Source organism: Mastigoproctus giganteus, chromosome 14, assembly GCF_048544385.1.
Source record: "Mastigoproctus giganteus isolate SK-2022 chromosome 14, ASM4854438v1, whole genome shotgun sequence".
Taxonomy (NCBI): Eukaryota; Metazoa; Arthropoda; class Arachnida; order Uropygi; family Thelyphonidae; genus Mastigoproctus; species Mastigoproctus giganteus.
The window spans coordinates 60,174,779-60,196,021 of NC_143588.1; the positions used below are offsets into that span (position 1 = coordinate 60,174,779).

The window sequence follows — 21,243 nt, forward strand, 5'->3', positions numbered from 1 at the left end:
TGGGAACCAAAAGTAAAGTTTCCGCTGAGTCCTTCCATAATGACAGCAGCAGCATTTTTTTTTTTGTTAAATCTTCCAACTTTAAAAGTTGTAGAAGCAAAATAGCTGTAAAAGAAATGCACTGCTCATTATCGCTCGAAATGACAATTAAGTTAAACATGCTTACTTCTTACCGTTAACATGCAAGATAGAACAAGTGCCATCTAAAGAAAAGACGCGTTTTAAAAAATATATTAAAAAAAAAAAAGAATTCACACTAGCAATGCAACTTAACACTATCATCCTTGCATTCAATACTAATACTTAAATACTGTCGATTGTCAATAATAAAAACAAATGGCAACTCATAATGGAGAGAATGGTAATCCATTGTCTCCTAACTCTCACGTACAGCCGGCCACTTGAACTGCCAACATCTAATGTGCTGGCCAATTTCCCTAACAGCCTCTAAGCGACCGAGAAAACGGGAAGCTCGGCTCCATTCCTAACGGACAAACTCACAAGACTAGATCAGATCAGATTATTAACCGAGTGCCAAGCTTTCAGCAAACACCGCTATTAAACACAGAAATCAAATTACTACTTTTGGCCGGATACATTAATTTAATATACTGATCATCTGAATGGATATTGTTTTTGTCTGTGCATTAACAGGGGAAGGTCTCCAGCACAGACAAGAAAACAAATAAAGAAAGCAATATTTGGATGCATAACCGAATTGTTTAAATTAAAATCTAATTTTAAGAGATTGGTCAACATTTTTTCTTAATTTTCATAGTCTAACGAACAAAGCTTTAATTAATTCCCTAAATACAATTGCAGAGCTATTTAATAATATTAGTACCAATAATTTATCGCTTATTTTAAAATCAGACGATGGACCTAACGTCAGAAACCTTGTAGTATAAACTGCTCTCTTCTATCAAATATTTAAAGTTACGAGGAATAATTAAGCTGTCTTTAAATTTCGAGAAATTCTATCAATACAAGAATCAGCTAAAACTCCTATGATGTACGAAACTTACCTCCTAATTTCCAGGACCTAGAATTGATTACCAAATGAATATTTAAAACTTCAAATTACAACGCAGGCTACGAATGCATTTTTCTATTATAAACCGATGAAATATATTCCTGCTGTTCCCTTTTCAAACAATGATACACATTTTATGAATGAATAGCGAAATTAAAACAAAAGTGAATTACGCAAGTTTAAAATCCCTGCGTATATTTCAAAGATGCATCCCCTTCCGGAGTAAATATCTCGAGTATTTACTATACGAAAATCTGAATCTGGTCAACGTATCCTCCTCTTGTGCCCGAGCCTCCTATTTTACAAATAATTTTAGGCCATTTTTCCCTATGTCCTTTGGTTGCACCTCCGAATCTTTTTCTCGTGTCCATTCGTACGTAATTCAACTTTCCAACTCTCAAAGCTTTCTGAAGGAGAAGCAACACGAAATGCGAGAATTGAGGTAGGACATTGTCCTTTAAAGATGTACCAACAGTAAGAACTCGGGCAATACCTTGATGATGTGTCGCCATCTTAAAAACCAATATTTACCAACTGCTGCAGCATTACTTTAAATGTTATACTTCACGGGTAAGACAAAAATTCTTGGATATTCTAAGAAGGTCCTCGTAAGTTCTGAACAAGATTTGGCTAGAGAAAATACAATGTTATCTATTGCTCCGTTGTGTACTATGTCTGTACAAGTGTATTCACGGGCTGAAAATCCCAGAATAATCCTACTCCCCCCACCATCGACGGGATTTGAACCCAAGCCTCTCCAAATGAGTGACAACTGACGAAGCAAACTATCACGGAGGAGAGAGAACATGCAATGTTCTCCCGTCCTCCTTCTCAAGACGAAGTAAACTAAAATTAATATATATACTGTTTCACCAAATGCATCACTTTTTAAAAAATACTTTTCGCAGAGTGTAAAATAACTTATCGCGGCGTTATGAAATGTATTTTCTCATCCTGTCTAATTAGAAAAATACAACCAAGTAAGAAACAGCTTCAAATAACTATAAATATGTGAATTGAATACTTTAAGCTGGTAAATTAAGCACTAACAATTTCCACCAAACTGAACAATAGATACTCTGCAACTATCAATGGGAAGCTTCTAAAAATATCAAATGCTTTTAGAGAAAAGTGCAATATTATCAGTATGGGTTACGATATGCAACACAGTACGTCTGGCTGTTAAAGGATTTAACCGCCTATTACAGCTTGTAACCGGAAAATTTTTCCAAGTTTTTCAGCTCAGAATTGAAAATAATCGATCACTGCATTGATCTCCAGAAAGCTCGATGCTCACAAAAACGACGCTTCAAACGCAATAAGCAGTTCCATAAAAATATAACTGATGCAGGCTAATGAAAAATCACATTGAGCATCTTACGTGTCACGGCGTCACATGGCCTGGATAAATCACAGCACAGAAATTTTTGTTCACAGGACTATAAGGGCTATACTTCACTCACCCTCCAATAAAAAAGGAAAATCCTTTTTAAATGAAATTCATTCATTCGATAAATGCCTAAATATACTATATATAGATCCGTCACTTGGGCAGGGCTTTTGCATTATCTCTGTCCACACTTAAAAAAAAAAAAAAAAAAAAAATTGCAAGCATCAGTGAACTCAGTACTCGTAATAAATGTTAAAAAAAGAACTGCAATGCATCATTCGTTTCCACTTAAGTGCTGGATATATGTTTTTCTAACTAACTTTGTCTTGAAACATCTATTAGCTTATCTTATTTTACTACACTGTTTGAAATGCAGTTCTCCATAACTTAAACGCTAATCTCACTATTACTGGAAGAATGGAATGGCAGGATAAACACTGCTATGATACCCCTCTTCGGGAGAGGAGGGGCCAAAATTGAAAGTACTGTTTTACAGGCGTCTGTTTACGTCGCAAAATAAGCCGTTGGTTACGACTTTCGGGAACCCAATAACACTAAAATTTACGTCTTTTCCAAATTACACACCGTCATCTTTCTGTGAAGTCTTATGACTGCAACCGAGTGGTCAAAACGCGAGGGTATATTTGTATACCCTCGCGTTTGAGTTTAATCGTGATTCAAGGTCGCATAACTGCTAAATACGGTGATGGTCTTGTATTCTCTCTATCTTGCAAACTCCTCTCACCCCCAGATGCCGACCGGGCTAGCCGGGCGGGTAAAGTGCCTGCCTGGCAACCCAAAGGTCGCAGGTTCGAATCCCGCCTCGGGCTTGGATCAGAGTAGAAAATGCAAAAACCTTGGGAGGTGCAATATGGCCACAGAAGCCGATGCGCCAACAACTAACAAAAAAAAAAAAAAAAAAAAAAAAACCCTATCTGGCCGTCCCTGCGTATAAACAGTAAGTTTAAAATTCATATAATCACCGTCTCCTGTGTGGCAGTCCGGTGGCTACGCTGCGTGCCACTCGACTGGAAAGGTCTCGATTTGCTTCCGTCACTGCTCGGGGGAATTTTAACAACAGGAACTCTATTAGCCGATTCTGATGGGGAAATATAATTGTTATCAAAGACTAAATCAGTTATTCATTCTACAAACAGGAAAATACCTGACAGATAAAATACGCACCTAAAAATAACAAAACTGACTTCCCAAAGCTTCCTAGAGTAGTACTGTGTATTGCATCGAGACAGAATTCTCAGCTATAACAATACCTAGAGTACAACAGGAAAACGAGAATACCTAATCAACAGCTTGGTATATTAGCGATATTATTTCAATTTTCTTTATTATCTATAACTACAGAAAATTTAGAGCGTTATTTGTTTTTCCAAGAGAGGTTTATGGTTCGTTATCAGGATAGCTGAGAACTTCTGCGAAGCCAGATCACAGGCACAAGATCAGAACTAAATGTCCTGCTATTACGCTCTTTGAGGGCCCTGCCCTTTGTTTTGCTTCTCACTTTCAAGAATATAGTGTTCTCATATAACCGAGCCTGACCAATATTAAAATAAATGGTCAGATCCAAGGTTTGCTATTTTTTTCCCCAGATGTGCAACGATTATATGCTTCCATTCACAGCACTTCGTTTATTATTTTTTCCCCTTAATGGATACGAGCAAAACTCAAGTTTAACTACAGAAAGTAAATCAAACCACTCAGCAATTTTAAGCAAGTGAAAACATTTTGCAACTGATCTCGTTTGTAAAACTGAAACTAGTCTGTCAGATTATAACAGAACTAAGCAACGTAGTCTGAAATTTAGAAATCTGAAAGAAAACTTCCGTGTAGTATATGCACAACTTTGCAATTTATGTAACTAGATAACATCTGCTCAATGACTTCAACTGGGAAGCGTCTGTCTGAGCTATAATAGCAGTAATTGAAATCCTTTGTAAAATTTGAAGCAAGTAAATTCATTTCTAAAATGAAACTCTCCCAGATAATGAAAACTAAGCAAAATATTGTCTGAAATCTAGAAACCGTTTTAGAGAACTATGGAAAAACTTGCCGAGTAATAGATTCATTACTTCGCAATTTAAAGGTAACTACATAAAAACTGCAAACACTGCAATGACTTCAAGTGGAAAGACTCGGACTGAGCTGTAAAAGAAAGAAAAATGTACATAGAACAAAGAAACCTTCGCGAGAACCATTCTCCAAAAATATCGGGCTGCGAAAAATTCCTTTTAAACCCTAACATTTTAGCAAATGATAAATCCAAAGAACACGACAGAAAATTCAACTTTACTTCATGCATACAGAATGGATGAAAACAACAACAAATACGCCACAAGACGATCAGAGCAATTCCATCAGATCAGGCGTCACACAGTACAACTTATCTATTATGCCAATGATTCATCTAACTATGACTTACCATGGTTCTATTTGATGTCGACCAGGTGAATTCTTGAAAAATTCTCAACAGGAGGTTGGAGAAAACAGTTGCGGACCAATGTAACAATTTATTAGAGAAGTTTTTCAGAGACCATTTAAGGTGTCTTCTGTGGGGTGAGAATTTCATGTCCGCTCTTCTGGAAGGCAGGTCGGTTGCTTTTGCAACATCCAGAGTACAACTGCAATCCAGCCTCCGCCGTCGCACTGACCACTGGGTACAGTACATTTACCAAAGAAACTCTTGCGCACAATTGTATAGCGCATGACGTCATGGGGAACATCCAGTGGACAAGCTGTGTAACTCTGCACCTCGCGCATCTCATTACAGCAACATCCCCTACCAGTGGGTCAGAGGACGATGCAGTGGCTCTGTAACCAACCAGAACAGAATGTTTTAAATCTTTAGCCGCATGTTCATCAATTCTTAAAGGACCAGGCAATCGCCATTCCGTAGGATCAATCGCCTCTCGGCAAAAGGGAGCCGGATCAGACACGGCCACCAAGTTTCCTTTTGAGGAGAGGAAGACCCGTGGAAATCCAACGTAAGATATTCTAGGTCCAGGTTCCTGGGCCGCGTAATAGATTATGTACATTATTAATGAGAGCAGCGAACAGCCAATAGGAATGCTTTGAAATTTACCACTGAGATTTTTTTTTTTTTAGTTTGCAGAACCATCAACATTCCTTCAGACAAAGAAACGAAAAATGGCTACCTTATAGAGAACAAAAAAGGAGGAGAATAGGCTTAAAAATTCGCTTGCAGTAAAATGGTAAAAAAAAAAAAAAAAAGTCTCCAAGTTTATGGAGGAGTTTCATTGTTCTTAGATCTATATAATTCACTAAACGAAGCTGAAAATTAAGAAAGCATGCAAATTGCATTTTTTCCCCTTTTTTTTTTTTTTTTTTTTTTTTATTTCAAACAGACGGATCAAGAATTAAACTTGAGAATGAAACCACATGATAACAAATGGAAATAAAATTAGCTCTTTATCAGATAACATACAAACACGAGCAAATTAAGAAATAAGATAACAGTAATCAAATAAAAATACATAAATGCATTTTAAAAATGATTGATTACGGCCAAATTTATAAATGGTAAAAACAATTCTACATTATTTGGAACTATACTAGCATTAGTAGTGGAAAATGATGCTAACATTATACATACATTTTCATTAAAAGATCTACGGCAGATTTTCATCGTGTAACGTTCGCTAAAAAGTACGTCCAGGTAGTTAAAAAAAGCTGAACTACTAGTAACAGAAGTAAATTCAATGAAATTTTAGAAATAATACTTTAAATACCTTTATCGTGCTAAGTCAGGAACGCTCTATCCAATTAATGGATATGCAGGGCTATCCGACCACTGCACCATTCTTAAGTAATATTACCATGCCGAAACAAGAATTTTTTCCCCCTCTCTTCCCATTTTACACTGTACACTACAATAAACTAACTTGCGGACATGAACATGTCCCGGGAAGCGTTACACATCAGCGCAATGATTCAGAAAGGACTGAAAAGTCATTGGTTCGTGGATTTCCTGCAGTTACAAGTACAGAGACGCTGAGAGGGTGACGTTCTTGTATCAATGCATGATCAGTATATTCTCTCTACACAAACACTGAGAGAGAGAGAGAGAGAGAGAGAGAGATCCATGGAGGGAAGAAGAAAATCTCCGCATATTAAAGCATCCCACTGAACCTGTAAATAGCTTGACCACCAGTTATGCCCATTCGTAACTAATATTTTACGCCATATGACATGAAAAACTGCAGCCGATTTGGGGAAAATTTTATATTTTAAAATACGAAATCTTTTCTACCTAATTGTTTAAAATTAAGAAGAGTAGACAAAATATAACTTATTACCGATAAAAATGACCGAACTTGTTTATTACAACTTAACATTTCATTTTTAGAAAAGTCTAATATCGTCCAGGAAACCTCGAATGAAACCTGTTCGCAGTAATAAAATTTCTTGTCTATTCATGGCATCAATTATGAATTAACGGAACTCTTAACGAGACAAAAAATTCGCTTCACTTCAGATATACCATTGTGAGAAACAATATGATTCTGTTTTTATCATATTTGCCTTTTAGCTTCGAGTTGTTAAAGCAACAGAATTTTTGGTGGTATTGTAATGTACAGTACTGTTCTGCTAACGTGTACAACTTTCTGACGACCAGCAATTCCCACTTATACAAATTTATTTCAATAACACATTTCACATTAATCAGGATTCCTAATCGAGGATGATTAGGAATCCTGATCAACTTCATAATACCCATTTTAAAAAAATAAAGAAAATAAAAATCTGGAACCAAGGATGATCGCAAAAAGTTAGAAGAATAGTCTAAACTTGTAGTACTAAATATGAACTAAATACAGTAGAACCGCTTAAGATGTTTTCCAAGGGAGTGGAGGTTTAGAACTTCTTACGAGGGAAACTTCTTAGATGGGAAAATGACCTTAAGGGTATGAAATATTAACTACAAAAATAAAAATGAAAAGATATACATACATAAGTTAAAAATCATTTTTAAGTACTATTTCAGAATTTATAAACTAAAGATTTCTAATTGCTTAAGATTCTGTTTATTAAACTCATTACCAAGATGGAGATTGTTTACTTCTGTCCATTAAAAAATAATAATAACTCGTGTAAGTATAGCTATCTTTTAGGTATTTACTTTTGACAGCCACAAGATTTTTACACCCGAGTTTTTAAGTTCGCTTCGATACCTTTCCAGTACCTCGCACCTTTGCAATTCAAATCGCCAGTGGTTGTTATTGCTGCACCATGGAGTGCCTGATCTCTAACAAGGTGCCACAAAAACAATGAAACTGCCGCATGATGGGAAGGTAGGGAGGAGAGGGGGTGACATCACACTACAGTCACTTTCCGATTCACGAATCGCCAATCTCACGGAGCAGAATTTTTAAGGCTTTACGTTCCATTTACGAACTTAAAAGCTCGATCATACGACCTTCTGCTAAACTCCAGCAACCGCACTTTTGAAACTAAAATTTCTAAGAATAAAATACTTTTGAATTAACCTATAATTTAAAGACATGAATAGAGCAATACAGTCCTTTTTCGTAAAATTGCTGCTGCTACGATATATTCATTTTCTGTTCATCTAGCATCAGGGCCGGGGTAAACTTTAGTGAGAAAAATGCATGAATATTTGCGAGATCACAAATAAAAATAATAATCCTGATCGCCGTGTCAACCACCGGAATGCTGCTAAAGGGCCTACAAAAGAACCAAGCAACAACAAACCTCCCAGAGCATATCTACAAGGAACTCCAGAAAGCTACGATCCTCAACACCTGTAGGATAGTCAAGAGAGTTGCTTGACCAATAATAATAATAATAATAATAATAACAGCCGAACATAACAGTTACTCCAGCGTTCCGCTAGCTCCATCTAGCATAGAAAATGCTTTTCTAATATTTATCGTGCAGTCCAGTACATCATTATTATAAAAGATATCCTTCGGAATAGTATATAAATAAATTTAAAATAAATGCAGCACAAACTCACATATCCAGCGACCTTAAGACTAGACAACTGACAGATTTCAGAACGAAACTTTATCGACACTCATACCACCTTATCTATCAGCACAACCATATCAAGTATGATGAATTTTGTTTTTAATATACTGAGTGGCCACTGTATTATGTACATCTACATTTCACGTGAAACGGGGCGTTCTTTCAGTAAATGCATCACGTGTTCGTATTATACACTCATGAGCCAAACATTATGACCATCTCTCCACGAATGGACGCACTCCACACCACCTAAGAGTGACGTCGCAGCATATATAGTAATAGCACGGTCAATGCCTGTTAGTTTGTCCGTACAAAGCCAGTGCAAATGGGAAAGGACCTCACGTAGTTTGAACGAGGAATGATTTACAGCGATAGGAAGGCGGGGAGGCAGCGTGTCAACAACTGCAGACATTGTTGGCTGTTCGAGGGCCGCCGCAGTGAAGGTGTGAGGGGAATGGGCTGAAGAGGGCCACACAGCCACCCAACGTGCGGGGACAGAGAAACTACTACCGGTTGAGGACCAAGTCGAGGTGAACAGGCTTTGGAACGTGCTCTCCAGGACAACAGTTGAATCACGATCCTTCAATTAACGGCAGGCTAAAACCACAGTGAACAGAGAAACGTTTCTCAATACACGATCCAGCGGACACTGAATTGCGGATGGGCCTACAGAGTAGGTGACCCGTTCATGTGCCCATGTTCACTGACCATCATCGACACCTCGGCCTGCAGTCGGCATAGGAGCACCTTTCCTGGACATTCGCTGGAAAGCAGTTGCCTGGTCTGATAACTTAAGGTTCCAACTCAGTAATGTCGATGGACGGGCACCTATTTCACATCGTGCAGATGAACAGCTGCAACTAGACTTCACAGTTGGACGAAAGCACGTCGGCGGGGGTGGTAGTGGTATCACGGTTTGGGGGTTATTATATGGAGACCGCTGTCCCCTTAACCCCAATGAACATATCCTCACCGCCACATCCTAAATCGGCATTGTTTCGGACCAGGATTTGCCCTACATGGTGAATGTGTATCCAGATGGCAATGCATTCTTTCAACAAGATAATGTCGCGTGTCGAAAGGCCCGAATTATTCTAAAATCATGTCCAAGCATTTCGTGTGCTTCCCTAGCCGCCAAATTCTCCCGACATCAATCCCATCGAACAGTTGTGAATGCGGTGGAACGCAGCGTTCACCAGTCTACTCCAGTGATTCATTATTGTGTTTCTGATCCCAGAAACGCAATAATGAATTCAGCCTACTACGGTGGCTTCATCAGTCACTAGACCTCAATCCAACTGAACATCTGCGGGATTAGGTTGAGCGAACTCTACGAAATAGAGATCCGCAACCATCCAATATGCAACAACTGAGAGAAACAACTAGATCAACATGGATCAGCATCCCTGTGACACGTTTTCCACACCTCACTGTCTCCATACCATGACAAATCGAGGCCGTTCTGAGGGCTAAACGGGACCTACTCGCTACTATGTAGATATACCTAATAAAGTGGCCAGTCAGTACATGATATAACGCTGTAGTTTTTATTCAAAATACAGTACGGTGTATGCATTAAAGATTGCATCATTTGACCATTCTAATACTGGACACAATTTAACAAAAATTTAACAAAAACACGATTTTTTTTTTTTTTTTTTTATCCGCCTACGGCCTTCCATTATACTCGGGGATTTTGGAACTATTTCTCAGGAACGCATGATATTCGCAAAGCGTGATGTCACTACACAAATAAGCAGAATTATACTTCTCTTTAGGGAATTAATGCGTGTTTTTGGCGTACCACTGGAGCAACTTGCAGCGACAGCCTTATAATTAAAGAGAAAAATCATGAAGAGAAGAGTTTTTTTTCTTAGCAAAATTTGCTTGCCTTTGCCTATTTAAAAAAATACCAAAGCTGCTATCTTTTAGAGAAGTTTATTCATTTATTTATCTAGACATACAAAACGTGACAAAACTAAAAAACATTCAAAGTTATATCGCTAAAGCTCATCCTGTAAAAGGCAATCTGAAAAGTTAATCCTCGATGTGATCATGTGTTGGCAAAGTCAATATCGTTAGAAATATATAGTCAAATGCATAATACATTCGAGGATAGTCTGGAAAACTGTTTCACTGCCTCAAGGAAATCCCTAATATCGAAACAAAATGACAGCTACAACTGATCACAACAGGGCCTCCTTTGAAATCATCACTGCCAAAATCAGTCACGTGATGACGGCATACTCCCTTTCAAAAATCACAGTTTCGCGGTACATATTACTAACTAAAGTAGTGTTTCGCCAAGCTGTTCGGTCCGCGTACCCCTTCTGCCAGACAAAAAAAAAAAAAAAAAAACTATGGCTCATTAACTTTCTCCCTACTGCAAAGAAACTCACCGGACTGAAGCGCTGTTTAACTTTCATTTTCAACCAAAACTTTCATCCCGTGGACCAAACAAAAACTTTGAAAGCCAACTAGACTAAAAGGCTAGGCTACATGGTTAACATTATGAGGATGCCAATGACAAAGACGTGCTCCTATTTCGATTGTACCTCACTCGTATAAGCTTACAGTACCCAGTAAAAGTTTAGCAAAGGTATATTTGCAGATGATAGGAGAACTTTCTTCGTACATACATATGCAAAACTTTCTGTAAAAGCTCATAACAAGTAAAATTATATTTCTGGAGTTGAAAAAAAAAAAAAAAAAAAATGTGAATCATAATTTCGTACCAACTCTCGGAGATCGGGTAAGTAATGCTTGCATTTTTTTTCTTTTCTTTTAACTCTTGCAATCGTAGGTTACATATGGATCTAGGAAAGCGACATTGGCAATGCTTCACACGCCATAAAAAGAAAAGAAAGAAAGAAAAAAAAATTCCTTTTCTGATATCTATTACCCAATTTGCAGTTATCAGCACATGAAGTGAATAGTGACTGACTGTTGCATGACGTGCTCAACTTGGTATTTTAGGTGTAACATGTTTCCACTGCTTAAATTAACTTCGGAAAATGTTCTCACTCTTGATACCCAATTAGCTGTATCTAACAACTGCAAGTTTTTTTTTTTATTTTTGTAGTAATGAAATTATCCAGAAAATTTGCTTTCAATCACCACTATAATGTTTATCGATCTGTTGTGTTTTACAACAAAAATTACATCTTATGTATTACTTGTTTACCTATCTGAATCACTTTCGCTAAGTCCATATTTACTGAAGAATCCAATTATTCATGATTAAAGCACTTTGTACACAGTAAATAATGCTGAGATCAAATACATTTTGCAAATACGAAGAGTTATTATTATATTCCCCCTCCCCCCAAGCATAACCCAGAAAGCATAACCACACAAGCATAACCCAGATGCCGATGCAACGGGGTTATGCTTGTTTTCTCACATACGTGGTATAACAGTATTAATTTTTATTATAATTTAGTTCTGTCAGCTGTGACAATGACTCGCCATCTAACAAACACCAAGCAGAAAGTTAATTTGTTTTACGCTAGTGAAAAAACACATTTACCATACAGATATTCCTTGTAGACATTTCTTTGGATTTTTCCTTTCTCATAACTATTAAAAGAGAGCAACAGTAAAACAAATTGTGTAAAGAAGAAAGCAACAAGCACGTCTCCCTCAACCAGGAAAATATTCCCAAGTATATTTATTTAATATGACAACTTTAGCCAAAAAAGGAGGGCCCTTTCAAACAGTTAAAAAAAAAAAAAAAAGAAAGAAAGAAAGAAAGAAAATTATGGTACCAATAATATTCAGTATGTAATTAATAACGTGTCATGAGAAAAGTTTAAGCACTCTGAAGGCCGTAAAAACCATGTACCTTCGTGAGATACAGAAACTGAAATCGTGAGTAACCATGAAACAAATATTCACTCAACACGAAGCAAAATATTTTATTACAGTATTTCACTAGCCACAAATGGGAAAACTTGTTAGTAACAACCCTCCCCCCTCTTTTCATCCCGTATTCGATCGTCTTCCTTCACTTTTGCTACTGGTTCTCAGAGTGCACTGTACAATATATTCAAACAATTAAGAATGAAAAGGGAACCAAGACCAATTTTTCAGTACTCTTAAAACATTAGGAAATACATATTCTTTTCATCTCGGAGATCTCGTACTGGTGAACATGCATACCAGTTGCAATAACTCAGGCAGAGGGAACAGGATGAGCTAAATTTGCATGTTGTGCGGTTTTCAGCCACACAACAGCAAGTGGGCCGGTGAATACACTTGTACAAACACAATACACGGCGCACTATGACCAAAGTATTGATGTGCCGGGGGAAAAAATAAATGAATAAATAAACATATAAAGACAAAAGTAACCTTACTATTGCTATTAAATGGTTTCACAGCTCTTGAGCAACTCTCAATCTTGGTTTGTCAACTACGGAACGGAAGAAGTCATGCGGCTAACGGAGTGCAGACACGTCAGGGCATTGTTTGGAACACCCCTCGCCCGTGGCGCCATTTAAGAACAGTTCAATCCCGTCCTTTTCACATTTGGGTACAGCATTGCTAGAGCCAGTACTAATTGCCTGTTCTAACTGGCCGCTCGTATGGCATAACAAGGGAAGAAAGATACTTCACACATCATAATCTCCAAAAAGTGCAGGATGATGATGATGGCAAGAATGTGGGGCAATAACAAAAAATAGTTCTCAGGTGAGGAGACTGACAGTTTCCGACGCATATACACATCTCGAAATCCATACAGCTTAAAAAAGTGCATTTCAAGCAAAAATTATATTAAACTTCAATATTATTTCAACCACACTGGATCAATTCCTTAAATACAGCTAATACTCAAACTCATTGTTTTTAGCTTAAACCAGCCAATCTTTTTAAATACTGTATAATTATTGATTACAACTACAAGCTGTTGACTTACAGTAGGCAAACTACAAGTAAGTTATACAACTATATATTGCAGCAATAATATACATACGTTTTTCAAAACGACACCGCTTAGTTACCAGTTAACCTAAAAGCTTTCATTAATGTTTAAAATTTAAGACAAACACAAAAATCGCAATAATAGCAAATTGAGATCACTAAAATAAAAAAAAATAATAAAAAAACACTCAGCAGTAACTCCACTTATCTGCACATAAAAAACAAGTAGCGTGTTCGTGGCCCTGCTAACAGAAAAAAATCGGATAGTTTAAACCCTTACGAAGATGGCTACGACTCATAACAGTAGGAAGGTTCATGTAGAATCAGTTTAATACGCGGGGGTCTAATGATTTCAATGAAAAGAAAATTTGGATGACAGTTTACAGTAGCAGACTGTTGTTCAGAAAGGAAGCTTTGCCTTTGAGACCTGAGACAGAGTAGTCTCAAGCATCAAAGGAAAAGTGTAGAAATGTAGACCCCAGTGTGATATCTCTGGGGAATCAATTCATAACAAATAGCAGCATTATAATCAGACCAATATTTGGCCGTCCAAATTCCACAACCCAAAATCTCTCACAGCCGGAAGAAATTATCTGAATTGGCTTTCCAGGCCGGAATGCAGCCTTCAGCAAAATGATAACACACCACACTCAAAGATCAGGAAGAAGTGTTCCTCCAAATCCTGCTGGTGGACAGTTGCACGAGGTTGGCTTGTATGCATTTTCACGGAATGAAAATTGTGTGTGTGCCGAACACGCATAGCCGAAGTTAAGTGAAACTTCCTTAGGCGAACATTGATCACTTGACCTAGGATCCCGTACTGACCATATGAATACCGCAGGCGACGCAGGGGCGGGCCGTCCCGAGGGTGAAATGGATGCGCTGCGCCCGGACGAAAACGTTCAAGGGGCGCCTGAAACCTGAACCTCACACATATGAAGAAAATTTTAAATGGGACGCCAAATTTCGATTGGCACCCAAGCGCCACATACCTAGGAACGTCCCTGAGGCAACGAATCTGCTTGAATGAGAGCCTCGGAGATATGAGGCATTCCGTTACCAAATCTAGTTTCGGCAAGTGATGTGGCATCGGATTATATTTAAAACCATTTGACTTCGATAGAGTCAGAATCACTTTGTTCTTGAGAGAGTCACGGCAGCAGTAACAAGCCGTCATTTGACTTACATCCTCATTTGGAAATGCTGTTTGAAGAAGAGCGTGATCTCGAGCTGCTGCAATCTTCACATCGTTCTTGAACCATATCCGATCACACATGGAACAGATTGAACCGAAATCATTATCCAGGAATGTACGTTTAAACTGTGCGTGGATGCTTCGGTGTTTCTTACAATCCTGTTGCTGATCCTATTGTGTATTACCGCTACGCAGCAGGAGCTACGTATCGAATAATTTGATGGAGTACTTCTGGCAGTCGGTTTTGGCTTCTGGACTTCTCATTTACGACTGGGCATCGAGGCCTCTTCATTTTCATTTGAAGTAATACGACATGACTCCTTCCAAATTCACTTCTAACATTTCTGGACAGATGTAAGGCTCTGAAGGTGTGGATGGACCTTCTTGGGCTTCTTTGTTCAACTCCATCGCAAGCTGTAATTTCTTCCGCTGTCGAAATAGCTTAGATCTCTCCTTTGTACTCAGTGGAGGTGGTTTTGGTGGTCGCATTGTATGTATACGTCTTACACCGCTCACTCTTAGTCTTCGACACGTTGAATTATAATTTTTTTATTAAATACGGTGGAGAATGACGAAAGAAATAGCATAACGTAATCAGTAGGGGTACCGATTGGGTCATGCGTCTCTCGTGCCTGGTACATCGTGGTGCGATGGTGGGGGGGGGGGATGAATCATTTCGCGTCGCATTTTCTTGACGATTTTTGCCAATCCACGAACGCATTGCACGTGTACGTGCAGTAACGCCATATAACGCTCACTACAGTGCATCCCCGCTTTACGATTGGTTCACTACGATGGATATTCCATAACAAAATACCGTTCACTATACGATAGGTAGTAAGCGCCGGTCATTGTGATCACATTTACGAATTTAATTTTGATTCTATTAACGCGATTCTAATAAGCGAAAATAGGAGGAATATCATCCACAGGCTATAAAAGCAAAGATATAAAGCACATATTTACACTTTATTACCTTACCAATTAACAAAATTAATGATACGTGAAAATCGGAAGAATATTTTGTTTTACCAAAAGAAGAAAAAAAAAAATTAACTACACCGGGTGTTCCCAGGTGATCACCCTCCCAATTACTAACCAGGCCTAACGCTACTTAATTTCAGTAACCGTACAAGAATCGTGGAATTTATCCTAGTACAATAGCTGGCTGATCAGAATGCCTGTAATGTGTTTACTTACGGTCACATTTTCGTTGCGTTTTGTCAATCGACGAACGCAAGTTACTCCCATCTGAAAACTGCCTGTAGCGCGCCTAAAGAAGTTTCACTTCAAAACAGGTAACCAACAAAAGAAAAACATCCTATTACAGAGTAAGCTACTGTAACTTACATCCTTGACTTAACCAGTGCTGAATCATTACTAAGATTACTGATTCATATTAAACTCAGATCTTATGCAAAACCTATGCCTGGATGCAATTTAGTTTCACTGTGGGTGAGAAATATGTATACAGGGTGTTTCAGTTAAACGTTTCAGAACTTCTGAGAGGGGTAGGGTACATCCTGACAACTCGAAATCATATAGCAATGTGGGGTCGGAAATGCTTTCCTCAAGCGGTGTTGTACACAGAAGCACCATAAAGAAAAGAGACCGTAAGTGAGAAATCGTTTTAATAATACATGAAAAGAAGCAAAAGGTACATGGATTAAAGTAAGTGTTCGAAGTTTCTTCCACGGGCTACAATGCACGCCTCACATCTCCGACGCATGGACATCCGAACATTCTGGAATACTCCAGGCGAATTTCGAATTTCTTGAACAAGAACGCCAAGTTAGTAGGATGGATGATTACACGAACGCAGAGTTAGCCGATATGCATTTGGCGTACGGGGCTGCAAATTGTAGTGGGCCAGCCGCACAGCGTTTGTACGCGGAACGATATCCGACGAGGCGTATTCCCAGTCATAATTTCTTTGCAAGACTGCACCAGAGGTTAGCTGAGAGAGGTTCATTTGAAAGAGCTGACAGGGACAGGGTAAGAACAGCACGGACTCCAGCCGTTGAACAGAATGTGCTGCAGCATGTACAGGGGAATCCAAGAACGAGTACACGAAGTCTAGCAAACGCAGTCGGGGTTTCCCATTGCAGCGTCTGGAGGATTCTCCGAGAACAAGACATGCATCCGTTTCACGTGCAGCGTGTCCAGACACAGCAACCGGAGGATTATGCACCTCGTATTGCTTTCGCACAGTGGTACCTTGGAAATGTGCTACAAATCCCCTTTTTCCTGCTGAAGTGTTGTTTTCCGATGAGGCATCCTTCACAAGGGAAGGAATTTTCAACACGCATAACGACCATATCTGGGCGGTCGAGAACCCGCATGCAATACGACGTCGTGCAGCACAGATTCGATTTTCGGTCAATGTATGGACCGGTATTATGGGAGATCACCTCATCGGACCTTACCTGTTACCGTGTCGTCTAACCGGACCTATCTACTTGATCTTTCTGCAGCAAGTATTGCCACAACTTTTGAGAGATGAACAGATTTCTGCATCGACGCAACAGACAATGTGGTTCCAACACGATGGAGCCCCTGCCCATTATAGCGGAGATGTTCGTAACTACCTGGATGTCACATTTGGTCAACAGTGGATCGGACGTGGTGGTCCCGTGCGTTGGCCTGCTCGGTCACCCGACCTATCATGTCTTGATTTTTATTTCTGGGGTCATATGAAATCGCTAGTTTATGACACCCCTGTTGACAATGCTGAGGAGCTGGTTGCAAGAATCGCAGTAGCTGCCGAAGAAATTCGAAATTCGCCTGGAGTATTCCAGAATGTTCGGATGTCCATGCGTCGGAGATGTGAGGCGTGCATTGTAGCCCGTGGAAGAAACTTCGAACACTTACTTTAATCCATGTACCTTTTGCTTCTTTTCATGTATTATTAAAACGATTTCTCACTTACGGTCTCTTTTCTTTTTATGGTGCTTCTGTGTACAACACCGCTTGAGGAAAGCATTTCCGACCCCACATTGCTATATGATTTCGAGTTGTCAGGATGTACCCTACCCCTCTTAGAAGTTCTGAAACGTTTAACTGAAACACCCTGTATAAATAAATTTAATAGATCAAGCCAGCTCGGATATTCTGGCTGGTATTTTGTTTCTGGATTCTTTTTGGCACATCTGCATCTATGGCCACAGGTACACACATAGTAAGTACTGTAGTACTTTTTCAGGTACAAACTTATAAAACTAGTATAAAAATTTCGTTTTCATTTCCTAGCTAAAGAAGGCGAAATACAATAAAGGTTGTCAGGAAAGCGAAAATGTTTGGGACATATGTTGCATTACGCAAAAATAAAGTGAGTGAAACTTCATCAGTACCTACAGTGATCACCCACTGGTATTGCACTACCTCCAGTGGGTGCGGGATTTCGTGCACTTTGGCATGTAAAAGTTTAAAAAAAAAAAAAAAAGAAAAAAAAAACCCAGGGCTGGCTACTCGCGCCTGGGGATAGGCACCAGACAGCAGCTGCACAGGTATTGGCTGCTCCTTTGCAGAGGTCCTACATCCAATACAGATCCACTAGGTGGAGATGGGCTATGCCTAGGGGCCACCCTTGATACCAGGACACACACACACGTGTTTTGTACTGTTTCCTCAACTGTATTGTGAACAAAATATATATGCTAGGGTAATTATATATATGAGAATGAAAATGTACATAAAATTGTATATAGATTATTGTTTATGTTTCTTGAAATTGTACATAATATTTGGGTGTGTAAATAAATGAAAAAAAAAAAAAAATGAGTACCTACAGTGAAGATATGCCGGCAAACTCTTGCGTATTTTGTGCTTTCAATGAAAGTACCGTATATCTGACTTTAAGGATAGTGATGGTAGGAGGAGGGTCCACTCTTAAGTAATATTTGTGTGACTAACTGATATTATCTCCTGTTGTGTTGTCAGTTTGATCTGGAGTTTTTGGTCTCGATAACAACCCTACGTCGGAACTCTTATCCAGCCCCTTAAACGATTTCGCCACAGGAAGTGCATCAATGCAGATCGAATGCCACTTAGAATTGAGTATCTTGGACGATTCCAATTATTATCAATGTGTATTGGGTTGTTGGTTGTGTCAGTAGTCGTCCAGTGGAACAATATGAAAAGCTTCACTGAAAACCTTCAGTTATAATATATTCAGTATATTTATGAACATTATCATGATGTAGGTTTACCAGCCTTTTTATAAATTTCTTTTATATTTAGTTTAGAATCAGATTACTGCACAAGTGCTGCCAAATGAAATACGTAATGTTCTATTAATTAACATGTTGTAATACATCGATCATCAATGATAATAGCACCCATTCACTTCTCCGTGACTTAGTATAGTGGCTTAGTCATTAGTTGCCTCGCAACCCTTCGGGAAGGTCTGGAGGCCGTCCTAGGTTGGAGGAATTGTGATGGCCTTTTCACTAGTGTTTATGTTGGCACCTCCCAAACGGAGGTTCTTGGGTCCATCCACAAATGAAAAACGGGAAAAATGGTCGAATACACGCGTTGCAACTTGTATACACGTGCAAAAGGCAATGGAAAGACCACTGCATAAAATCCCGAAAGGTTATGAACTTGTTTAGGGCAAAATAAACATCATTACTTCTGCCGCTTATCTACCGCCGGAAAAGCTGTTTTAGAGCAACTCCCTCTGCACCTTCTCTTTTTCTATGAATCAACTACTTCGATTGTGCTGCACTATGCTGTAATCAGTTCCGATTGGCATTCAATAAGCTTCGATGCGGGTTTAATTAAAGTATGGCTTTTAGGCGTCATAAAAAAATGTACCGTATTTCAAGTGTTCTTTAGCAGCCTCGTAATTTGTCAAGCCTAGACCTAAAATACATAAATAAATGAGATGTAGAAAAAATCCTCCCAAATCTGCCACGGTTTCAAACATCAGAAAAATTAAGTTTAATAACAGTGATAGCAGGTATGACGGGTTCCTGCACTGCATGAGGCACAAATGATTTTCGGCTCATTCAATGAAGAAATACTTAAAGGCAGGTCCTAGCCCACTTGCTGTACAGGGGGTGAACCTTGTGTTAATAAACTGATAGTAAGGTCTAAGGCATGTGTGGCACACACTAGAAAGTGACAGGTATTGGTATCGGTGTCACTGCTACTTGAACAACTGCCAACTTTCCACACAATGGTATCCCAAAACATCGAAGAGACTTCGTCAAAGTTATTCATTCACCTATACAGTAGAAGACCTCTTAACCGACGCTCACTACAGTGGGCATTCTTCAGTAGTCAATGCTCGCGGCTAGTGTAGCACACCGCCCCCCCCCCCTCCCTCACCGTTCAGCTGTAGGCTTCCAGAGAGATCAGTTGTGTTTGTTCCAGTGTTGCATCAGTAAAAATTTTTATTGTAATTACAATAAGTAATTTAATTAAATTAGCATTAAGTAAATTAATGAAATATGAATGCGAAACAAGAGTTTCTATGGTAACTAAGCTGGATGCTCAGAAAAGGCCCGATAATTGCGAGTTTCTGGGGGGGGGGGAATGATTGCTATTGAATTAGGTGTAGGCGAAACAACTGTAAAAAAAAAAATTGTAAAACAAATCTGGAAAGATTTTGTTGATGGTAAATCACCTAGAACTTTTAAAAATATAAATTGTTCATCTTTACCAGCTTACTGCCACTCACAAAAGTCAGTATTATTCAAAGAACGGTTTTATCCATTTGTACCTTCTGTAAAGAAACATTTGAATAAAATAAACTTACCTGAAAGGGCTGTTCTCTTTCTGGTAACGCTCCTTCACATTTCAATTGTAAGGAACTTAAAGAGGGAGCCATAAAGGCCAGATTTTTGCCAACGAATATAACATCCTTAATACGGCCTATGGATCAAGAGGTTCTAGAATGTCTAAAGAGACAACATGGACGCAAGTTTCTGAGTTTGATTTAAGAAAAAAAATCAACAAATCATGACCGTTTGTTGGAAAATGAAATTATGAACTATGCAGAAACAACACACACCGTAAAGGAAACGGATGGCTCTAAATATGAAGTGAGAACCAAATCTAGAGACAAAAAGTTATCGTGCAGCAGCCTAAAACGCCTTAGATACATCTTTACGTTAGATTTCTTTTCCTTAAATTATTATCTGTTTATTTCTCTTTCGAGACACCCATTAACAGCATGTAGCTAGAGGGTGTGGTTACAATATTTCAATATTTACAAGCATATTTACATGAACTTATTTACAAAATTTGAAGATGAAAAAACACAGAGCATGTGGTTAATAAATTAATTAAGTAGTTTTAATTAATTACTAAGTAATTGTTAAGAAGTAAATATTATTATATTAATTATTAACTGAGCGTTTTTGTTATATTTGTACCTGCCGGTACACATTACCAAAGATTTCTACCCTATATATTTTGTCTGTACAGTTTCTCTGAATCTATGCATAAATTATTAAAATACTTAGCAGTATTTGCTGGGAAGAATCTCCCCAGAGAGTCCAGCTGAGTCAATTCGCACTTGAGACTTGATTCTTCCCTATTTATTCTCGGTCGTATCATCCAAGGGCGACTGATCACATTTCCAACTTTCGGCGCATCTAGTCTCGCCGTTAGTAGTTTTGCTAGAGCTAATATCTTCTAGTAATGATGATATACTTCCAGGGTGTGATG

At 38.6% G+C, this 21,243-nt stretch overlaps 1 protein-coding gene across 4 annotated transcripts in view; it reads right to left on the reverse strand.

The window, feature by feature from the left end:
* The window catches only part of rhea (Talin_middle and talin-RS domain-containing protein rhea), a 771,509-nt gene that overhangs the window by 654,666 nt on the left and 95,600 nt on the right, over positions 1 to 21,243 (reverse strand). Inside the window, exon 1 of one of the 4 annotated variants that reach the window (XM_090388753.1) lies at positions 4,861 to 5,057. The exons of the other annotated variants lie outside the window; for them this stretch is intronic. The gene's annotated coding sequence lies outside the window, so the exon portion shown is untranslated. Of the gene's footprint in view, positions 1 to 4,860; positions 5,058 to 21,243 lie in introns of those variants that run through there. 4 annotated transcript variants of the gene reach the window in all.